The 18703-nt window shown below is 42.2% G+C and overlaps 1 pseudogene across 1 annotated transcript in view; it reads left to right on the top strand.

Moving 5' to 3' along the window:
* The window catches only part of LOC148000168 (amphiphysin-like), an 87977-nt pseudogene that overhangs the window by 58203 nt on the left and 11071 nt on the right, over nt 1-18703 (top strand). Inside the window, exons 16-18 of the transcript XR_015641693.1 lie at nt 11358-11552; nt 12734-12997; nt 15588-15689. The product of XR_015641693.1 is annotated as an amphiphysin-like (transcript). The remainder of the gene's footprint in view (nt 1-11357; nt 11553-12733; nt 12998-15587; nt 15690-18703) is intronic.

The following is an 18703-nucleotide window of genomic DNA, read 5'->3' as shown; positions in this document are numbered from 1 at the left end:
CCACCTGGGGCACAGCGGAAGCCAGCGCCATCTTGTAATGGCGAATGTTATCATGGCTTTCCACATCTCCCCCTTTTTGTTTTACTAGAATGAGGCTGGTCTAGGCCTATGCAGTTATGTCCATCTGCTGTGGCTCCTGTCTTAGGTCGTTCCTCTAATGTCACAGCCTTATCCGTCGTAGGGTAACCCTATCGTTACCGGGCCCCGTGTCTTAAATTGGTCTGTGCATGAGGAAAGTTGCCCGTCTCGGGATACCGCAGTGCTGTGTGACAGTAACTGCTAAACGACCTAGGGCAAACTCTACAAAAGAGGCCAGCCAGAAAATGAGTTAGTGGGGAAATCATGATCACCCTATCACGTGCAATGAGGAAACCTCAGCGATATAGAAGGGCTGATCAAAGAATCATTGAGTCTCTCTCATCCCAATGCAATGGACCCACAAATCCATGGGGTGCAAGAGCAGAGAACTCAGATGCCGACTAATTCCTGAGCATAGATAACCAAGTTCCAGGGGAAGCCCCTTGTTCAATGGCCACAAGTGCTTGAGTGACAACGACCTTGTCATGTTTCTGTTGAGATCTGAGTTTGCAAACCAACCATAGCATGAACACTAAGCCACAGCATAGGGCTGTACCAAACAGAGCCACTCCTGATAAGTAGTGGGCACCTCATCTGGTTCTCCTCAGCTGCTACCACCAAGGGCCATAGTCAAGCCGCTCCTATAGTAAAATTTAGAATTCCCAATTGTTAGCAACTACTCCAGAAAGTTCACCCACTGTGCTTGCCTAACAATAGATTGGGGGAGGGTAACTCTAGACACTGCAGACACAATGGCTGCAGCAGTAATGGCTGCTACAATAGCAGTGAAAGTAACAAGGTCTTTCCCAGGACAGTTTAGGATCGGTCATTCTTCTCTGGAACAACCAGCAGGCAATTGAACCATGTCTGAGATCTGTACTACCAGGGCAGAGTTCCTCAGTCCACAGCAGCTTCACGCAGATGTCATTCCTGTGAAGTTACAGACTGCAAGATGACAACACCAGTTAAGGCAGCAAGAGTCTCCAGGAGAATAAGGGGGGCAGGGGTAACGTCTGGAGTCCTGTCTTCTCCAGCAAGCAGCAGTGCAAAGAGAGTCTGAGCGTAGGCCACAGTGGGACGGGACACACGCAGTGGTTGACAAAAGATGAGAGGGGATCTTCCATCTTCCTCTCAGGGCAGAGGAATGACTCCAGGGACCTGAACCACGAAAGCTGAATCTTCATGCACCCAGGATCAGCAAGTCTCACCAACCACTCAGGCAGCTGGCATACTCTTGTAGCATCCTGTAGAAAAAACACAAAGATTCCCTCTTCCCCATATACAATATCTGAACAGGATCATGTCAATATGTGAATCTTTCTATTTCACCTAGGCAGAAGTATGCCTAGTTGTAGTGTGCCATAAACACTCAGAGTTCCTTGGCATCCAAATTTTAACATTGAAATAAAAGGAGTATTATTTAGCATACAGGGATAACTCCCCCTTTTTATTTATTAAGATATAAACTGTCTAGTATTGTCCTCCCTCGTTAAGAGGTCTAGGCAATCCAGTTTGAGTTCTTAAATGGCCTCTAAAGGAACAGTATTTAGTGTTCTTAACCACTAAGCCATCTCTCTAGCACCTCACAAACTTTATTTCCAATGAGGATAACAAAGACTTAAGTCCTCTGGTAAGGTGAGGTATTTAGCCAACTAACATATCTTTAGAAGTTTAAAATTAGTTTCAAATATTCTTTTCTGGAGTAGTATAACAGCTACTCCCCAAATATTAAAGCTCATTTTGAGAGCAAAGGTTTGTAGTAAAAATTTCTGTATACACTGAAAGATTTAAAGTTCTAACTTCTTACATTGAAGAAGCGACAAAATTATATAATACAAGGCTATTAGCCATTCCTTTGTAAAAATTTTTAATGATATAACTTTATGGGCTCTCTAAAATTATAAGCAAGCTCACGAAATGAAAACTCACAATCGCCAGGACATCCTCTAAATCTATCTTGAAATGGCAGTTGGAGTAAGCAAACAGGCTGTAATGCTCTCACAAGTTCTAAAACCTCATCAATCCTTCGTAAATCCTGTAACAATCTCTATCTGTTTGATTTTTTTCTCAATAATAAATAAGTTTTAGTTAGTCAATGCAACACTGGCAATCCTTAATCACAATCCTTAAGTTCTCCGTGTAACACCAGAGCACAACCACAAGGTCACTTGAGTTCTGAGTAGTGACTAGGCAGCTGTCCTTGTGGCAGTGGAATTAGCATTAAAATACAGATAACTTCAGGGTAAACCACAACTTTGGAAAGCAAAACTCAACCTCCAACAACCTAGTCTCTAAAATCTAGTCTCCAAAACACCAAGTCTATCCTTCATGCTACAAAGTTTGACTGCCAATTCCTACATATGAACGCATGATGGTGCGGTCTCCAATACCTCAACAAAGAGACATTGTCCTAAATTCTTTTAGAAGACTGGTTTCTAGAGTAAGAATTCCATAAAAATATTATCTCAATTTAGACCTGTTTCCCTAGGTTGGCTCATGTCACATGTTGTCTAGAATGACTCTATCCAAATTACCAGTTTTATGTCAACTTTCTGTTACCAATATTATACCTTTTTAACCATATCCAATACCTTAAAAGCCAATAGTCCATAACCAAGGCATGTAGAGCATATTTATACATTTAAAACCAATCAGAAACAAATTGAATTGGCTGCACATATCTTTAATATTTAGACCAAGCACCATTTTTACTTTTTCTAGCTGTAATATTAAGAGAAGCAGCTTGTCACCTGCTAAGTAACATAGAAGCTGAGGAGCCGCTGGTAGACGCTCAGCCCCGGGCAGCTTCTCCAGCTGACCTATGCTCCTAGCTACAGGTGTAGGGCTCTAAAGGCCAATTGAAACTGCTTTTTATTCATTTGTTCCTTTTGAAACGAGTTAAAACCAAATCAAGGTGTGAACGACTGGCAGATAATGTTTTTACCATTTTTTCTTTTGAACATGAAACATAAAACATTTAAACAATGAGAAACAAAAACCACAGACATAAACTGACATACATGGACAGCTTGGTGCACCAAGGACAGACAATAGACAGAGGAGAAAAAACTAGATGGTGTCCCACCAAAGCGACCCAGATTCCAATAGGAGTCAGCAGAGAGGTAGGATTTCCCCTTTCCCACCACTTCCATGGTGACCATCCACTCGAGTGGAGTTGATATGGACGATGGATTGTCTCAATTCCTGGATTAGTCCATCAACGTGTTGAAACCAAATTCCTGTAAGATACTGAGATATATTACGGGATATCTGAGCAGCACGACTGACATTCACAAATGGTATGGAAGTGAAACATAGTCCTGAATATTTCCACTCACAACTCAATTACATTAACTCCATCAAGCTGTGCATGGGCGTTGAGATGTCCTTGGGGGTAGGGGGTAGGAAAAATGAAACTAATGCTGTAGCTGATGTGTTCTGACTGGTCCCAGCTAAAAGTCCTTGAGACCAGGAATCCAAGTAGGCATACTCTGTAAAATTCTCAAGACAAAAGTTTAGAATCGAGATATCTTTTTGTTTGATTCTCCTGAATAAATTTTTCAGGCGGTCTACCTCTATCAAATCTGATCAGTATGACTCTGTGAAGTTTCCAGAGCCTAATCACACCTTTTACAAGCACAAAGACAAAATTTTTCTCCCAAAATACTGTGTTCCTTTCATCTCCTCCCTTTTTCTCTCCCAGGGCGTCCTTTCCCTTATCTCTTGCTTCCTCGGATCCAGGGTCCTTGGAAGGGCCTTTTTTCTTAGGTGCACCTTTCCTTCTTAAAGCTTCTAATCTTTCACCTCGCTCTGTTTCTGACATGCTGTCCTGTAACTCCTCTAATGCCCCCTGTCCTGCTATTATTGTTGGGCGGCATTTCTCATCTTCTAGGCACAACTTCTGACTGTGCCTAGCGGCAGCCGCAAAATCAAAAACCAAAAGAAAAAGAATGAGCGCTGCCAAAATGATAACAAACTCTTCCACTGCATCTTCTAATGGGGGAGAGAGATGAGATGAGAGAGATCAAGACCAAACATAACTCTCAGAGCTTACCTTTCGACCTGCAGTTCTGGACCGTCTCCGCAAGCAGAGGCTGTCCTCGGCGCCGGCGATGGTGAGGCGTTTTTTCCGGGTTTTGGCACCAAATGTCTCGAGCTATCGTCCCGCCAGCAAGAATGCACGCTTACCCATGATCTCATTGGCACGCCCTGGGGTGGGCAAAGACTTGGCGCGAACACACTCTTGCACATGTGCACACAGCTAGTTTCCTGAAAGGAAGTCGGGCTGGTGCAGCGGAAGCCAGCGCCATCTTGTAATGGCGAATGTTATCGCGGCTTTCCACATGGGGCACAGCGGAAGCCAGCGCCATCTTGTAATGGCGAATGTTATTATGGCTTTCCATATCAGTGTTTGCCACAGTCTTCACAGAATGTATGTAAATAGAAAATCAGTTTCTGCTTTGTCAAAAATCCTATTTTCTGGACTATGTACTGCATATGTATTATATGTTATTGGTTCCTTTATGTATAAAATCATAGGTTATCTACCAACTCAACAACTTATTACTACATCATAAATAAATAATGATGAAAATAATAGAATTATTAATAAAATGGAAAAGTAAATGTAGATTATCATAGAAATAGAAAATACCAAATAATTCTAATTTTTAAAAGACTGAGGCTAAGGAGATGGCTCAATGATCAACAGTCAATTTGCTGTTCTTGCACAGGACCCGGATTCAGGCCATAATACTAACAAAGTTGCTTATAACTGTCATTAACTACAGTTCCAGGAACTCTATCGCCCTTCTGTGGCCTCTGCACATACTTGGCATCCAGGCAGTGTCCATATATGTATGCAGGCAAAACATATACACATAAATTAAGACTAAATAAATACTTAAACAAAAATTTAAAAGGAAATTAATAAAGCTTTAATATTGTCCATATGAAAATACAGAGAGGGACTATGTCCTGTAGAAAAATAAGAAGTATGTTCATTCAGCTGAATCCCTTCTAGAAGTGTCTGTTCCTTGTTTGAACTTCCTGTCTCTCCAAATTTATTGGTGGGCTCTGTGCAAATGTAGTAGCCTATGCCACTACTTAGCATGAAGACCAGAGGCTGAGGAGACGGCTCAGTGGTTGGCTTGCTGTACAAGTATGTGGGCCTGAGTTCAGATCACAGGACCCACACCAAAAGTCAACTATGGTGGGTACATGTATATAATCCAAGCCCTGGAGACAGAAACTGAATTTCAAGAATTTGGCAGGACAGTTTAGCCAATCAGAAAGATCCAGTTTCAGTTAGCAATTCTGTTTCAAAAACCAAAGTGGAAAGCAAATATCTGAACTCTGGCCTCCACAAACACACATGGACACATACATTCACACATGCATGCACACACAGTGTTGGTTTGCAATATGGGGAAGGCAAAGGGACTAAGAGCCCCACTCCTAGACCAATGGAGCAGCAAGAGGAGCTCTGCTCAAGAAGGGCAGGGCACAAGTCTGGTTCCCAGAGGAAGTGAGGGAAGGCCTAGCAGCCCCCACTTGAGGAAACTCATGCAGTCCTGGGCAGAAAGGAACCAAAAAAGAAACTGGCAGCATGGATTCCTACAAGGGTGGAATGGGGAGAGGGTCATTTGTACCCCTGTGAAGGAAGGGTGGGAGAACAGGGGTAGGACATCCAGAGAATGGGACAGCGCCTTCAGCACTTATTCTTGCAGAAACATCTAATGCCACAAAGTGTCATTAGTTCATACTGTGCCCTGCACTTAAAGCCAAACTGACAACAACAAAAATTCATTAACTTTGTCATCTTTGGAGATGATTTTTCAAGGAAGATGTGGAGTTAATTCAAACAGTTATTGCCATGGTAACAGCGTAGCAGTTGGTTGAGTTGGAATAGAACCCAGCTGCTTAGGGCTTCTGATGGGACTGCACGGAAGACTAGAGTAGTAGCTTGAAAGCTGAGTGAGATGCGGTCGAGGATGGGAAAACCCTGTAACTTTGGAAGGAAATGCATGAATGTGTGAGGCAGATTTGCAGTACCAGGTACTGCTCCAACAGAAATGGCCATAGGATATGAGCTTCTGGGGTGACAGTCTCCCATTGGTCTTGCTAGAGGAAGGCTGTGATGGGCAGAGTTTTCAATATCATTTTGTGAAGAGGTATACCAACTGCCATCCTATGCCAAAGTACCGGAATCTTTTCTATGGGATTATAATGGTCTCTTGAAGACCTGAGTTGCCTCATGACTTTCTCTTTAAAATAAATCCTGAAGAAAATATTTATTCTTTAATTTTAATCCTTTTAAAGTTAAATTTATAATTCATAAAATGTCATAGCATTCAGTCTGTCAAGAGCTTCAGCTACAGCATCATTTAGGGAAAGTGAGGTAAGAGCAGCAGCAGTCTATAGTTGGGAATCCCACTGCTTCTATCCCTGTAGTAATTTCCTCTGTAAGGTTACACAGGCAGCTCTCATGGGAACTAACAGTCCACCTCCAGCCCTGCCTTCAGCACTCCTTCGATCCTTCTCATTTCTTCATCTGGACAATGAGAACACAGAACTCCAGGGAACTTCTACCTTTGGGATGACATAAATACTTAGCTGATGAACATAACTGAAATATTCTTATTTGTACTGGAATGGAGAAATCTAGGCAAAGATCCCAAGACCTTCTGCACTTTCATATTCTCTATATAACTTTCTAAACAGTGAAATCTAGAAGATAATTGTCAAAAGTAATATAGAAAGTTCTACCCAGATGTTCTAGTTTCATTCCATTGTTGTGACCAAAATGAAAGAAGAAAAGGATTTATTTGACTTCACTTTCCATATCACAGTCTGTCATTGAGGGAAGTCAGAGTAGGCAGAACCTTGAGGCAGAAGCCATGAAGGAACACTGCCTGATGGCCTGTTTGTTCAACCTTATGCTTCGCAACCTTTCTTATGCAGTCTAGGACCATCTTTTAGGGAATGGTGCTGCCCACAGTAGACTCATTCCTCCTTCATCAATTAAAAATCAAGACAGTGCCTCCACAGACATGTCAAAAGGCCTATCTGATCCAGGCAACTCCTTTGTTATGGCTTTCTTCTAAGCTATGTCAAGTTAATTAAAACCAACTAGGACACCAACTAACCTCGTCTTGATTTCTATTTGTTGCAAAATTTGCTATTGATGAGGAGAGACTTTGTGATATGGTTGCTAGTTCCAGAATAGTACAGAAAATAGGAAAAGTTACTTAAAGTATGGTATTCTGACTGTATAAGGGGTGACTTCATGGCACAATGGCAACATGTCTGACTCCAAGTGCATAAGGATACATATCAACTGCTTGAAAGCATGCTTAGCATGCTCTTCAAATATTGGTGGCTTGAGAGCTAACAATGGATTCGTGTAGGCTGTACTCAAGTTCTAAAGATTGCTACAGACCTTGGGTGCATATTAGTTTGACAAAAGCACAGAATTTGGACAGTCTGTTCCAAACCTTTTCACTACTCGAGCAAATTCCTTGAGCTCTTTTCATCATAGATAACTCCCAGGAAATGAGAATAAGCTACAATAGAAATATTAACAGACTAATATGCAATAAATGCAAAACTTCTGTGACAGCACCTACAGAATGCTACATTCACAGTCAAAGCTGGTTCCTTACCCAAGCTACAGGGTGGACATAGATTGAAAACGGCAGGAGTCATCTGTCTGTGCATCAGGGTTATTGTTCTTTAGAATCAGAATAAACTAGAAAGCCTGGAGCTCAGTGGTCTTTCCATCAGCTGTCTTTATGAAGCAAACATCAGGAACATTGCCATACATGACTCCAGCATAAGCCATCCCGCAGTTACCAGATTGTGTCACGTATTTAGAATGTGCAGTGTATACTTCTTGTAGACTTCACTTATCATTGTCATTTATGCCAGAGATAATGTAAATAAAATAACTGAGCACATGCAGATGGATTGAGAAACAAAAAACCACTAAAACACCATAAAAAACATTCTATCAGTTCTATTGTAATCAGCATTGATGACATAAGGGAATTCTGACAAAGACCATCTGAGTTTCCCAAGTGCTGTATTTTCAAAATTTAAGCTACGACCAGGAGGCTGTTCCATAAGGGAAATCATAGAAGTGACTGAAGCAATGGCAGAGCCTACAATGATTGATGATTGAGTATGGAGGAGTCTTCCAACAGTTGATGGTTTATTCCCTGGATCTCTGGAGGGTCTGGTTGGTTGACTTTTATTTGCCTTCCTCTTATTAGGTTCCTTTCATGTGACAGAGCCATCTGCTGGTGGCTGGTGTCACTGCAATGTTGGAGCCAGAACCAGAAGATTCTGTCAAACCCTGTTCTTATCACTCAGCCAAAGATATACACTATAATGTGTATATCTTGCGATAGTAAAATAGGATACAGCCCACAGACAGACAGACAGAAACTTATCATGCATAAGCTAATGATGCTGTTTGCATCATATGAGTTTTACAATTTCCTTTGGTCTTTCTGTTGAGATGGATAGGTGGTTAACAGTGCTCGTTGTCTTTCCAAAGGACTCCAGTTCAGTTTCTAGCACCCGGTTGGGTGCCTCATATCCACCTGTAATTCCAGTTCCAGGAGACCTGATGCCCTTTTCTGACCTCCACGGAAATCTGCACACATGTACACATAAAGACACAATCACACATATATATTAGTAAAATAGAACAAATCTTAAAACAAAACATAAAATTACCTTTGGCAATACCATTAATATGCCATAAAATTAATATACTTTCTTCTACAGAAGTAACATTAATTCACATAAAACAATACCAATTACTAATGAATGATATGTGCTGCTCAGAACATATATGCATGAAAAAATTTATGTAAGTGGAGGTACATGTTATGAAATGCAAATGCATGCTTTTTAATCTATAGTATTATGTGTCTGTCTGTCTGTCTGTCTCTCTGCGTGCATATGTGACTGGTTCGCCATTCTGTTGGCATGTATTTAGAGTCCATCTTGTTCAAAGATATTGAACTATTTTTTCTTTCTGGAGCTGAGGACTGAACCCAGGGCCTTGCGCTTGCTAGGCAAGTGCTCTACCACTGAGCTAAATCCCCAACCCCCAAGATATTGAACTATTGAAATCATTGGATTGGTCATAGGTTTAACTCTTTTTCAAGGCAAATGAAAAGCAAAAATAACAGATTTATGGCTAGACAGTTTGTTTACCCCATTCAAGTCCATGACTCACTTCATTCATATCATATGTATGAACAGTTCCAGTGTGGAAGAGCACTTGCTAGGTCTCAATATCCTAGTGAAAGTCTATTCCCTCCCTCTCTCCAGTCTTCTCTTCCTTTTATAACAATACCTGGCACTAAAACTAGGGTCTCAGCTGGGAGCACTCTACCACTGAGTTCCATCCCAGACTAAAATTGCTGATTTTACCAACACCTAAATCAATGACCAAGTGCTCTCTCTTCTTCCGAAAATTGAGATTAATTCCTAGGTTGTTACTAATTGTACTTTTTTTTTTTGACAACAGTGACAACATCTATAAAGAACATCACTGTTTACTTAAAATGGGAAGTATAATTTACATTTTAAATTTTTCTTGTTCTTGGACTTTTCAGTCATTCACTGGAACAAAGATCTTCATATAACCTTTAACTCATTTTAATTAACTATCAGCATTTAAATCCATTTAAATTAGTATCAGCTACTGTTCATACAACAGGATCATTTTTTAGTCCATGTATTTAATAACCGTGTAAGAATAAAGAAAAAGGGACAACTGGCTGCATTTGCATAGTAGAAGATTCTTTCGTGAGACCTGGATGTTTCTACAAATATGAGTGACATTTCATGATGTGTCAAATAATATTTACCCACAAAGTGAAATTTGATATTTAGAAAAAGTGCTTCATAAAATATTTTTATAATTTTTTAATTATTTTTATGTACTTTGGTGTTTTTTTCTGCTTGAATATCTGTGTGAGGGTGTCAGATCTTGGAGCTACAGACAGTTGTAAGCTTCCATTTGGGTGCTGGGAATTGAATCCGAGTCTTCTGGAAGAGCAGTCGGTGCTCTTAGCTACTGAGCCATCTCTGTAGCCACATATGGAAGATTATTTTAAGAACTATAGTAGCTGTGACTTTGAGGAAGAAGAGAGCCCTTAGAGAATACCGTGATGAGTGCCTCTGTGACTTGACATTCTATACCACATTTGTGATGCACATAAGTGCTACTCCCCACCCCTACTTCAGAAGTCGGGATTGAGAGCCAATCTCCTGACTTAACGCAGTGAACAGCAGAGAGCTGATTCAGGAAAGGAAAGCACCAACTGATGTTAACCCCATCAGAATGTCCTGGGTATACTATATAAACTTGTTCTTAACACTCTTTCTCAATAGTCCTCTTTTTCCTACCCTCTGGAATCAGGTCTGCTATGCTGATATTTTTAGAGTCCTAATAAAGGCTAGACTCAACCATTTTGTCCAAATTTAAAACATAATGGTGCCTCCTTTATTTCATCAGCACACATTCTAAATACTACTGAAAACTTTTATCAATTTTGCTTCCCTTAGTAAAGACCCAGAGTCTGATTTGCCATTTTCCTAGCCAGCAGATGCTCCATGGGCATTTATATATTGCTGATGTGTATTGGATTTTGAAGCCATTTCCCCACATCCTCTAGTGTTCTTTGGGGGAAACCCCACCGTCATTCCCATTCCCTGAAGGTGATTCACTATGAAGCCTCATCCACACAGATGTGGAGACCATCACAAAGTGCAGCCATCCTGATTGTGACTGCTTGATGGGTCGTCATCCCACTGTGGTGTTCCTCCATGAGCCAGGCCTCAAGGAACCCAGTTCTCTTTGGTGTTTTAAGAGGTGCTCCCTAATGCTCAATCCACTGTTGTCTGCTTTCATGCAACAGCAACAACAACAAAAGATAGCCTCTTGAGAAAGATCCACCCACCAGTTAGCAAAATCCTCTAAAGAATGGTATATGTCACCTGTTCCAATGCCATCCACCATACCTGGCTGAAGGGAAAGCTAAGGGATGCAGAATCCATATCATTCTGCTCTGAGGATGCTCTGAGGAAGAGTGAGCTCCAAGCAGTTTCTGTTGCCCCTGACTTCTGGGATTTTATTTCTGACAAAGCAGCTCAGTGCTGGGGGCTTTAGCAGTTGGGGAAGAATAGTGGAGTGGGCCTGAGGCCTTGTAGAGGCTCAGGAGACACGGGCATAGTGATTTTCCCTCTCCACCTTACAGATCCCTCCTGGAACTGATGCTGGTGAGACTGTGGGAACTGAGGGGTCCACAGGGGAGGAAGCAGAGGCAGAGAAGGCAGCCCTACCTGCTGGAGAAGGCGAAAGTCCTGAGGGAGCCAAAATCGATGTGGAAAGCACTGAGCTTGCAAGCAGTGAGAGCCCTCAAGCAGCAGAGCTTGAAGCTGGTGCTCCTCAGGTAAGGGTTCCTTGAGAGACTTCTAATAAGAGGGCTATTTAGTGGGGTCTTTTCTGCTGGCTTGGTGTGGAATAGACTTCCTATACCTGTGGCCAAAGCACAGAAAAGGAGGAAGAAGTTTCAATCACGATAGAGGAAATGAAGCACAGATAAGGAGTGTCTTTGGGTTTCTATTGCTGTGAAAAGATATCATGGCCACAGCTACTCTTACAAAGGAAAGCATTCAATTGGCTTCTAGTTCTGAGGTTTAGTTCATTACACTATGGTGGGAAGCATGGTTCCATGCAACAGGCATGGTGCTGGAGGAGGAGCTGAGACTTCTACTTCTGGGTCCACAAGCAGCAGGAAGAGACAGTGCACCACTATGCCTGCTTCTGAAACCTCTGAGTGACACACACCCCACAGTGACACACTTGCTCCAAGGCCACATAAAGACACTCTTTATGAGTCTACGGAGCCATTTTTATTCAGATCACCACAATGAGAAAATCCACAATAGAGAGAGGAAGGAAGATTGCGATAAAAATGATAGAGCTATTTGAGTTATAATTGTCCCCCAAAGGCTTAGCCCAGGGCCAGCCCTTGCTGGGAACTTGATGTAAGTAGTGACTCTGAGTTACTATTGTCACTATTTCATGGTGATCATTATTAGAGCATCGCAGATTCCCTAGAGGGCTTCTCTCATCGATGCTAATCCCAGTTTTCAAGGAAACAGTCAGATGAGCCCACACAGGAAGTTAGAACTGGTTCTGGTTTCTCCTGCAGCAATCAAAAAGATCACATGCCAGGCCCCAAGGATAATGAACAGCCATTGCAGAGTGTGACAGCAACAAGAAGTCCTCCCTTGTGTTTTCTTTTCAGGATAGCTTCCTACCCACTCTGGGCAGACCCTCTCCCTTTTCATCCTCCCACCACTGTGGAATTGCTCATAGAATCCTCCATTTTCCAGGAGTGGGACTGCTCAAGGATCGAGATAGGATTCTCATTAAGTGTTTAGTACTCAAGAGAGACAGTGAAAAAGTCAGGGCTAGGTCCACAGTCTGCAAACTTAGTGGGCTTGGAACTGCGGGTTAGTAGGATAGAGAAAGTGTGGGTGGCGGGGAGAAGAGTCTGCCCTAAGAACAAACAAACACACCTATCCTTTCCCAGGTCGTGACACTGTCCACTTCTCTAACCACCAGGAAAAGGTCATCCCTTCTGTTGTCATAGAGCCAGCCTCCAACCATGAAGGAGAAGAACACCAAGAAACCACTACGGGTACTGAAACAAGGGAGGCCACTGAGGACGTGGCTCCCCAGGGCCCAGCCGGTGAGAAGCAGGAACTGGCTACAGAGCCCACGCCTCTGGATTCTCAGGCTGCTACGCCTGCACCAGCAGGTGCTGTGGATGCTTCGCTGTCTGCAGGGGATGCCGCTCAGGAACTGCCTCCTGGCTTTCTCTACAAGGTCTTTGTATTGTCACTTCAGAGTCATTGTTGTTTTAGTTTTCTTTGCATCACTTTCTGGTTTTCCAGTGTGTGGGTTCTGTTGTCATTGTCACCGTTGTCATCGTTTTGTCTCTTGTTTCTCACATCTGCTTTTTCTTTACCCTGACATCTCCCAGGAAAATGCCCCCAAGTCCATGCTTTGGGCAAGCAAGATGTACAGTAATACCTTCCCATGCCTCCTGCAGAGCTGAGTCTGTGTAGCCTGGCTCAGACCAGGCCTTTCAAGTCAAGCATACTTTATGTTTCATTAGGAATTGTCAAACAGACAGGAAGCAGAGTCATGCAGTCCAAATGCAGAGTGAGGGACCAACAACAAGTCCAAAATCAAGTGTCTAAAGACACTGTGAAAAGGAAGAAAGAAACAAGCCTCCATTCCTGGGAAGAAAAAAGTTCTGGCCAGGAACTAAATAAAGCCTACTTACTGGTCAACAAAACAACAACAATTGCCCAACAACAACAATAATTGCCCAGAAAAGCCATTTACAGCCCAGGGTTGTGGCAGATAAGGTCCCCAGAAGAATCTGACTAGAAATTGTAAGCATTGTATAATTTGATAGTGTATTTCAAAACAGCCCTTGTTTTGGCTTGGTTGGTTCTTTCTTTTGCTGTCCTGAGTGCAAACTCAGAGCTTTGTGCATGCTAAGCTAGCATCCTGCCACTTTGCTACAAACTTTTGTCCTTTTTAATTTAGAGATAGGGCCTTGCTAAGTTTGATAGGCAGGTCTTTACCTTGTGAGCTTCTGCTCTAGTCTCCCAGACATCTGGGTGATGGGCACAGACCACCTTGCCTGGATACCCATTTTTATTTTAAAGTGTGTGTGTGTGTGTGTGTGTGTGTGTGTGTGTGTGTGTGTGTGTGTGTGTGTGTGTGCGTGCGTGTAGGTTAAGTATAGGTACGTATAAATAATCTGTTCATAAGAATGGGATTGATCCATTCTCTGTCCCTCCTTTAGAGGGAAATTGCCACTTTGTACTGGAGGGTGATAGTGATTAATGTGGGCAAAATAACTAAACATATGGGTTAATGTTGGGGTTAAAAACCTGGTTAGTTGTTTAAGCAGTGCATGTAAAATCAGGAAATTGTGCTAGGCAAGGCTGAGACATGACGGACCCATGCTTAGCTTTCCAATCACTGCAGTGTGACCCACAGTGCCCTTCTCAACCCTTCCCTGGCCTTCTGCTCTCATGCATGAATTAATTTTTGGATAACAGTCAGTTATAGCTCTGATAGTTTTTATTGTACACAGAAAATGCATATTTTAAATGTTGACTGCTTCATCTTGAATGTGCAGGTGTTTTTAAGGAATCAACATAGGAGAAATAAAACTGGCCAGGAGTAGAGAGTCCCTCAAGCTGAGGCATGTGGTATTGTATGTTAGCCTTTATGCTTTTCCCATAATATAAATCTGAAAAAAAAATTAATGCAAAGGAAAAGCAGGCTGCTATGGTATAATGTGTTAATAGAAAAGGATGAAAATGTATTTTTAAAAAGCCATTTGTTTAATTAAATATTAATTCTTATATAACATGCAAATGGTGGTTTGTCTTGTTTTTCATTATTTAAAACAGCTTTTTAGCCTAGCTTGTTTAGTTCAACTTAAACAGTCATCAATAGCAATAAATAGCTAATGAAAACTAACAGCCTAAAGTTCAGCTACTGTATATTGCACTTAATTAATAAATATAGATACAAATGGCCTTGTATAGGTCAGTAAGAAGCAAGGGTGTTTTCCTCCCCTTGAGATTTATGTTTGCCTATTTTATGATATTAAATTTATATTATGATGTGAAAATGCTGGATTCTAGGTCTTTAGAAAGACAAATAATCCATTTAGCCTACAGTGGGAAGTTCAAAGAGCACTGCCCCTGGCTCTGCTCTGGCTGCATGCAGATGCTATCTTGTGAGAAGAAATGGTCACATGACACAGAAAGCCAGAGTAAGGAAAATCTCAAATCTCACTCTCTCATTTTCTTTTTGGAGAATAAACCATGGTCCTATGAGAAACCCATTAATTCTTTTGAAGGCATTACCCCAGTGACCCACCACTACAGCCCTTGTCTTGCTGTTTTCCATGCCTCTTACTACCCGAAGCCACAAAGAACGTCCGCAGCAAACCACACCCCATGCATGGCAGCATTCCAATACATATCTTCATCCTTTATGTACTAGGAGAAAGCTTCTAGCAGTGTCTGCGTGATCTTATTGGGAGCTATGATGTTCCCCCTTCCTTCCTTCCTTCCTTCCTTCCTTCCTTCCTTCCTTCCTTCCTTCCTCCCTCCCTCCCTCCCTCCCTCCCTCCTTTCCTTCCTTCCTTCCTTCCTTCCTTCCTTCCTTCCTTCCTTCCTTCCTTCCTTTCCTCTCTTTATTTTGAAGCAGGGTCTCACTGTGTAGCCTGCAGCCCTTGCTTGTCTGGACTTAATAGTGAGCCCAAGCTGGCTTGAAGTCATGACTAGTGTCCTGCCAGACTCCTGGGTGCCGGGGTTACAGGCAGAGTCAGCACACTCAGCCTCTTTCTAAAAGTAACTAATTCCTTTTAAATATGTTGCAGGTGGAAACTCTGCATGACTTCGAGGCAGCGAACTCTGATGAACTTACCCTACAAAGGGGTGATGTGGTGCTCGTGGTGCCCTCAGACTCAGAAGCCGACCAGGTAATGTAAAGACTGGAAGGTGTGTCCAGCCATATTGAACATGTCGAGGGTCAGCTGGACAAGGGACTTCCTGTAGCATTTCTGTTTTCTAACATGCTGCTACCATAAGGCTCAAAGTGAGTCTTAACTACTGGAAGACTCCCCGGCCCCAAAGTGAGACACGAGAATAGAGTTCGATGCAAACGAGCAAATGAAAGAGGTGTATTTTCTGGTGCGTCAGGGTCGACCTTCAATCAGCCCCTCATGGCAACGCCTGGAAAGTGACCCCAAATGACTATAACAAACAGTTTTTATACTTTTTAGGGGTACAGGTTACATCAACAAGGTTATAGTTTAAACTTATTGGCTAAACATATTGACCTTTGGATCTATTGGCTAGCAAGCATATGACATGCATTCAAACTCTATCTGGGACCAGAGGGTCAGGTGACTATTAGTCAGTACATTCTGTGGTTTTTCGAGAATGTCCCTGCTCCTCCCAAGAACTGCGAGTGGAGAATGGAACTTGGCCTAGCCTTGACCTGAGGCAGGAAGCTGGTATTTAGCCTAATCTTGACCTGAGGTGTAAAGCTGGTGAAAGCCTTTAGAGTCCTTCATAGGAACTCCATAACCTACCTACTTTCTACCAGGCTCTTAATAGCTCTTACACTTCAGTAAGTACTAGAGTCCTTCAATGTAATAGATGAGTTTAACAATGATATGGGGTGTGTGTGTGTGTGTGTGTGTGTGTGTGTGTGTGTGTGTGTGTGTGATTTCCTACTTGGGATTCATTTTGCTTCTTTGACTCACAACATTGTATTTTTCAGTGTATGGAAAACTATCAACTACTCACTCTTTAATTCTTTTCTTCCTCCTTCTTTTTCTTCTCTGTTTCTGAATTTCTAATTCTATTATGTTCAAAGTTAATGCCTGACAGCCTGACTTTTTAAATTGATATATATTTCACCGTGATAGTCTGGATGGGGAATTTATTAGAATTCCTCTGTTGCTCTGTGTTTTTTAAGTTTATGTAGCAGCCATCCCAGCACACTGCACATTCTTTCTGCCACTCCTCTGTTATCCTTCTATTTAGTATCCATTTCCTTGCTAAAATTTCCCCTCTACTGTCTCATAATCACTGTCTTTCAACTTAGATACTTGAACAAACTTATAATAACTGATTCAGTATTTCTTTTTTTTTTATTAACTTGAGTATTTCTTATAAACATCTCGAGTGTTATTCCCTTTCCCCGTTTCCGGGCAAACATACCTCTCCCCCCTCCCCTTTCTTATCAGTGTTCCCCTCCCCATCCTCCCCCCATTGCCGCCCTCCCCCCAACAATCTAGTTCACTGGGGGTTCAGTCTTAGCAGGACCCAGGGCTTCCCCTTCCACTGGTGCTCTTACTAGGATATTCATTGCTACCTATGAGGTCAGAGTCCAGGGTCAGTCCATGTATACTCTTTAGGTAGTGGCTTAGTCCCTGGAAGCTCTGGTTGCTTGGCATTGTTGTTCATAAGGGGTCTTGAGCTCCTTCAAGCTCTTCCAGTTCTTTTGCTGATTCCTTCAACGGGGGTCCTATTCTCAGTTCATTGGTTTGCTGCTGGCATTTGCCTCTGTGTTTGCTGTATTCTGGCTGTGTCTCTCAGGAGCGATCCACATCTGGCTCCTGTCGGCCTGCACTTCTTTGCTTCACCCATCTTGTCTAATTGGATGGCTGTATATGTATGGGCCACATGTGGGGCAGGCTCTGAATGGGTGTTCCTTCTGTGTCTGTTTTAATCTTTGCCTCTCTATTCCCTGCCAAGTGTATTCTTATTCACCTTTTAAAGAAGGAGTGAAGCATTCACATTTTGATCATCCGTCTTGAGTTTCATTTGTTCTAGGCATCTAGGGTAATTCAAGCATTGGGGCTAATAGCCACTTATCAGTGAGTGCATACCATGTATGTCTTTCTGTGTTTGGGTTAGCTCACTCAGGATGATATTTTCCAGTTCCAACCATTTGCCTACGAATTTCATAAAGCCGTTGTTTTTGATAGCTGAGTAATATTCCATTGTGTAGATGTACCACATTTTCTGTATCCATTCCTCTGTTGAAGGGCATCTGGGTTCTTTCCAGCTTCTGGCTATTATAAATAAGGCTGCGATGAACATAGTGGAGCACGTGTCTTTGTTATATGTTGGGGCATCTTGTGGGTATATGCCCAAGAGAGGTATAGCTGGATCCTCAGGCAGTTCAATGTCCAATTTTCTGAGGAACCTCCAGACTGATTTCCAGAATGGTTGTACCAGTCTGCAATCCCACCAACAATGGAGGACTGTTCCTCTTTCTCCACATCCTCGCCAGCATCTGCTGTCACCTGAGTTTTTGATCTTAGCCATTCTCACTGGTGTGAGGTGAAATCTCAGGGTTGTTTTGATTTGCATTTCCCTTATGACTAAAGATGTTGAACATTTCTTTAGGTGTTTCTCAGCCATTCGGCATTCCTCAGCTGTGAATTCTTTGTTTAGCTCTGAACCCCATTTTTAATAGGGTTATTTGTCTCCCTGCGGTCAAACTTCTTGAGTTCTTTGTATATTTTGGATATAAGGCCTCTATCTTTTGTAGGATTGGTAAAGATCTTTTCCCAATCTGTTGGTTGCCGTTTTGTCCTAACCACAGTGTCCTTTGCCTTACAGAAGCTTTGCAGTTTTATGAGATCCCATTTGTCGATTCTTGATCTTAGAGCATAAGCCATTGGTGTTTCATTCAGGAAATTTTTTCCAGTGCCCATGTGTTCCAGATGCTGCCCTAGTTTTTCTTCTATTAGTTTGAGTGTATCTGGTTTGATGTGGAGGTCCTTGATCCACTTGGACTTAAGCTTTGTACAGGGTGATAAGCATGGATAAATCTTCATTCTTCTACATGTTGACCTCCAGTTGAACCAGCACCATTTGCTGAAAATGCTATCTTTTTTCCTTTTGATGATTTTGGCTCCTTTGTCAAAAATCAAGTGACCATAGGTGTGTGGGTTCATTTCTGGGTCTTCAATTC

This window comes from Rattus norvegicus, chromosome 17, assembly GCF_021556685.1.
Source record: "Rattus norvegicus strain SHRSP/BbbUtx chromosome 17, alternate assembly SHRSP_T2T, whole genome shotgun sequence".
Taxonomy (NCBI): Eukaryota; Metazoa; Chordata; class Mammalia; order Rodentia; family Muridae; genus Rattus; species Rattus norvegicus.
This window is presented reverse-complemented; position numbering and strand designations above follow the sequence as displayed.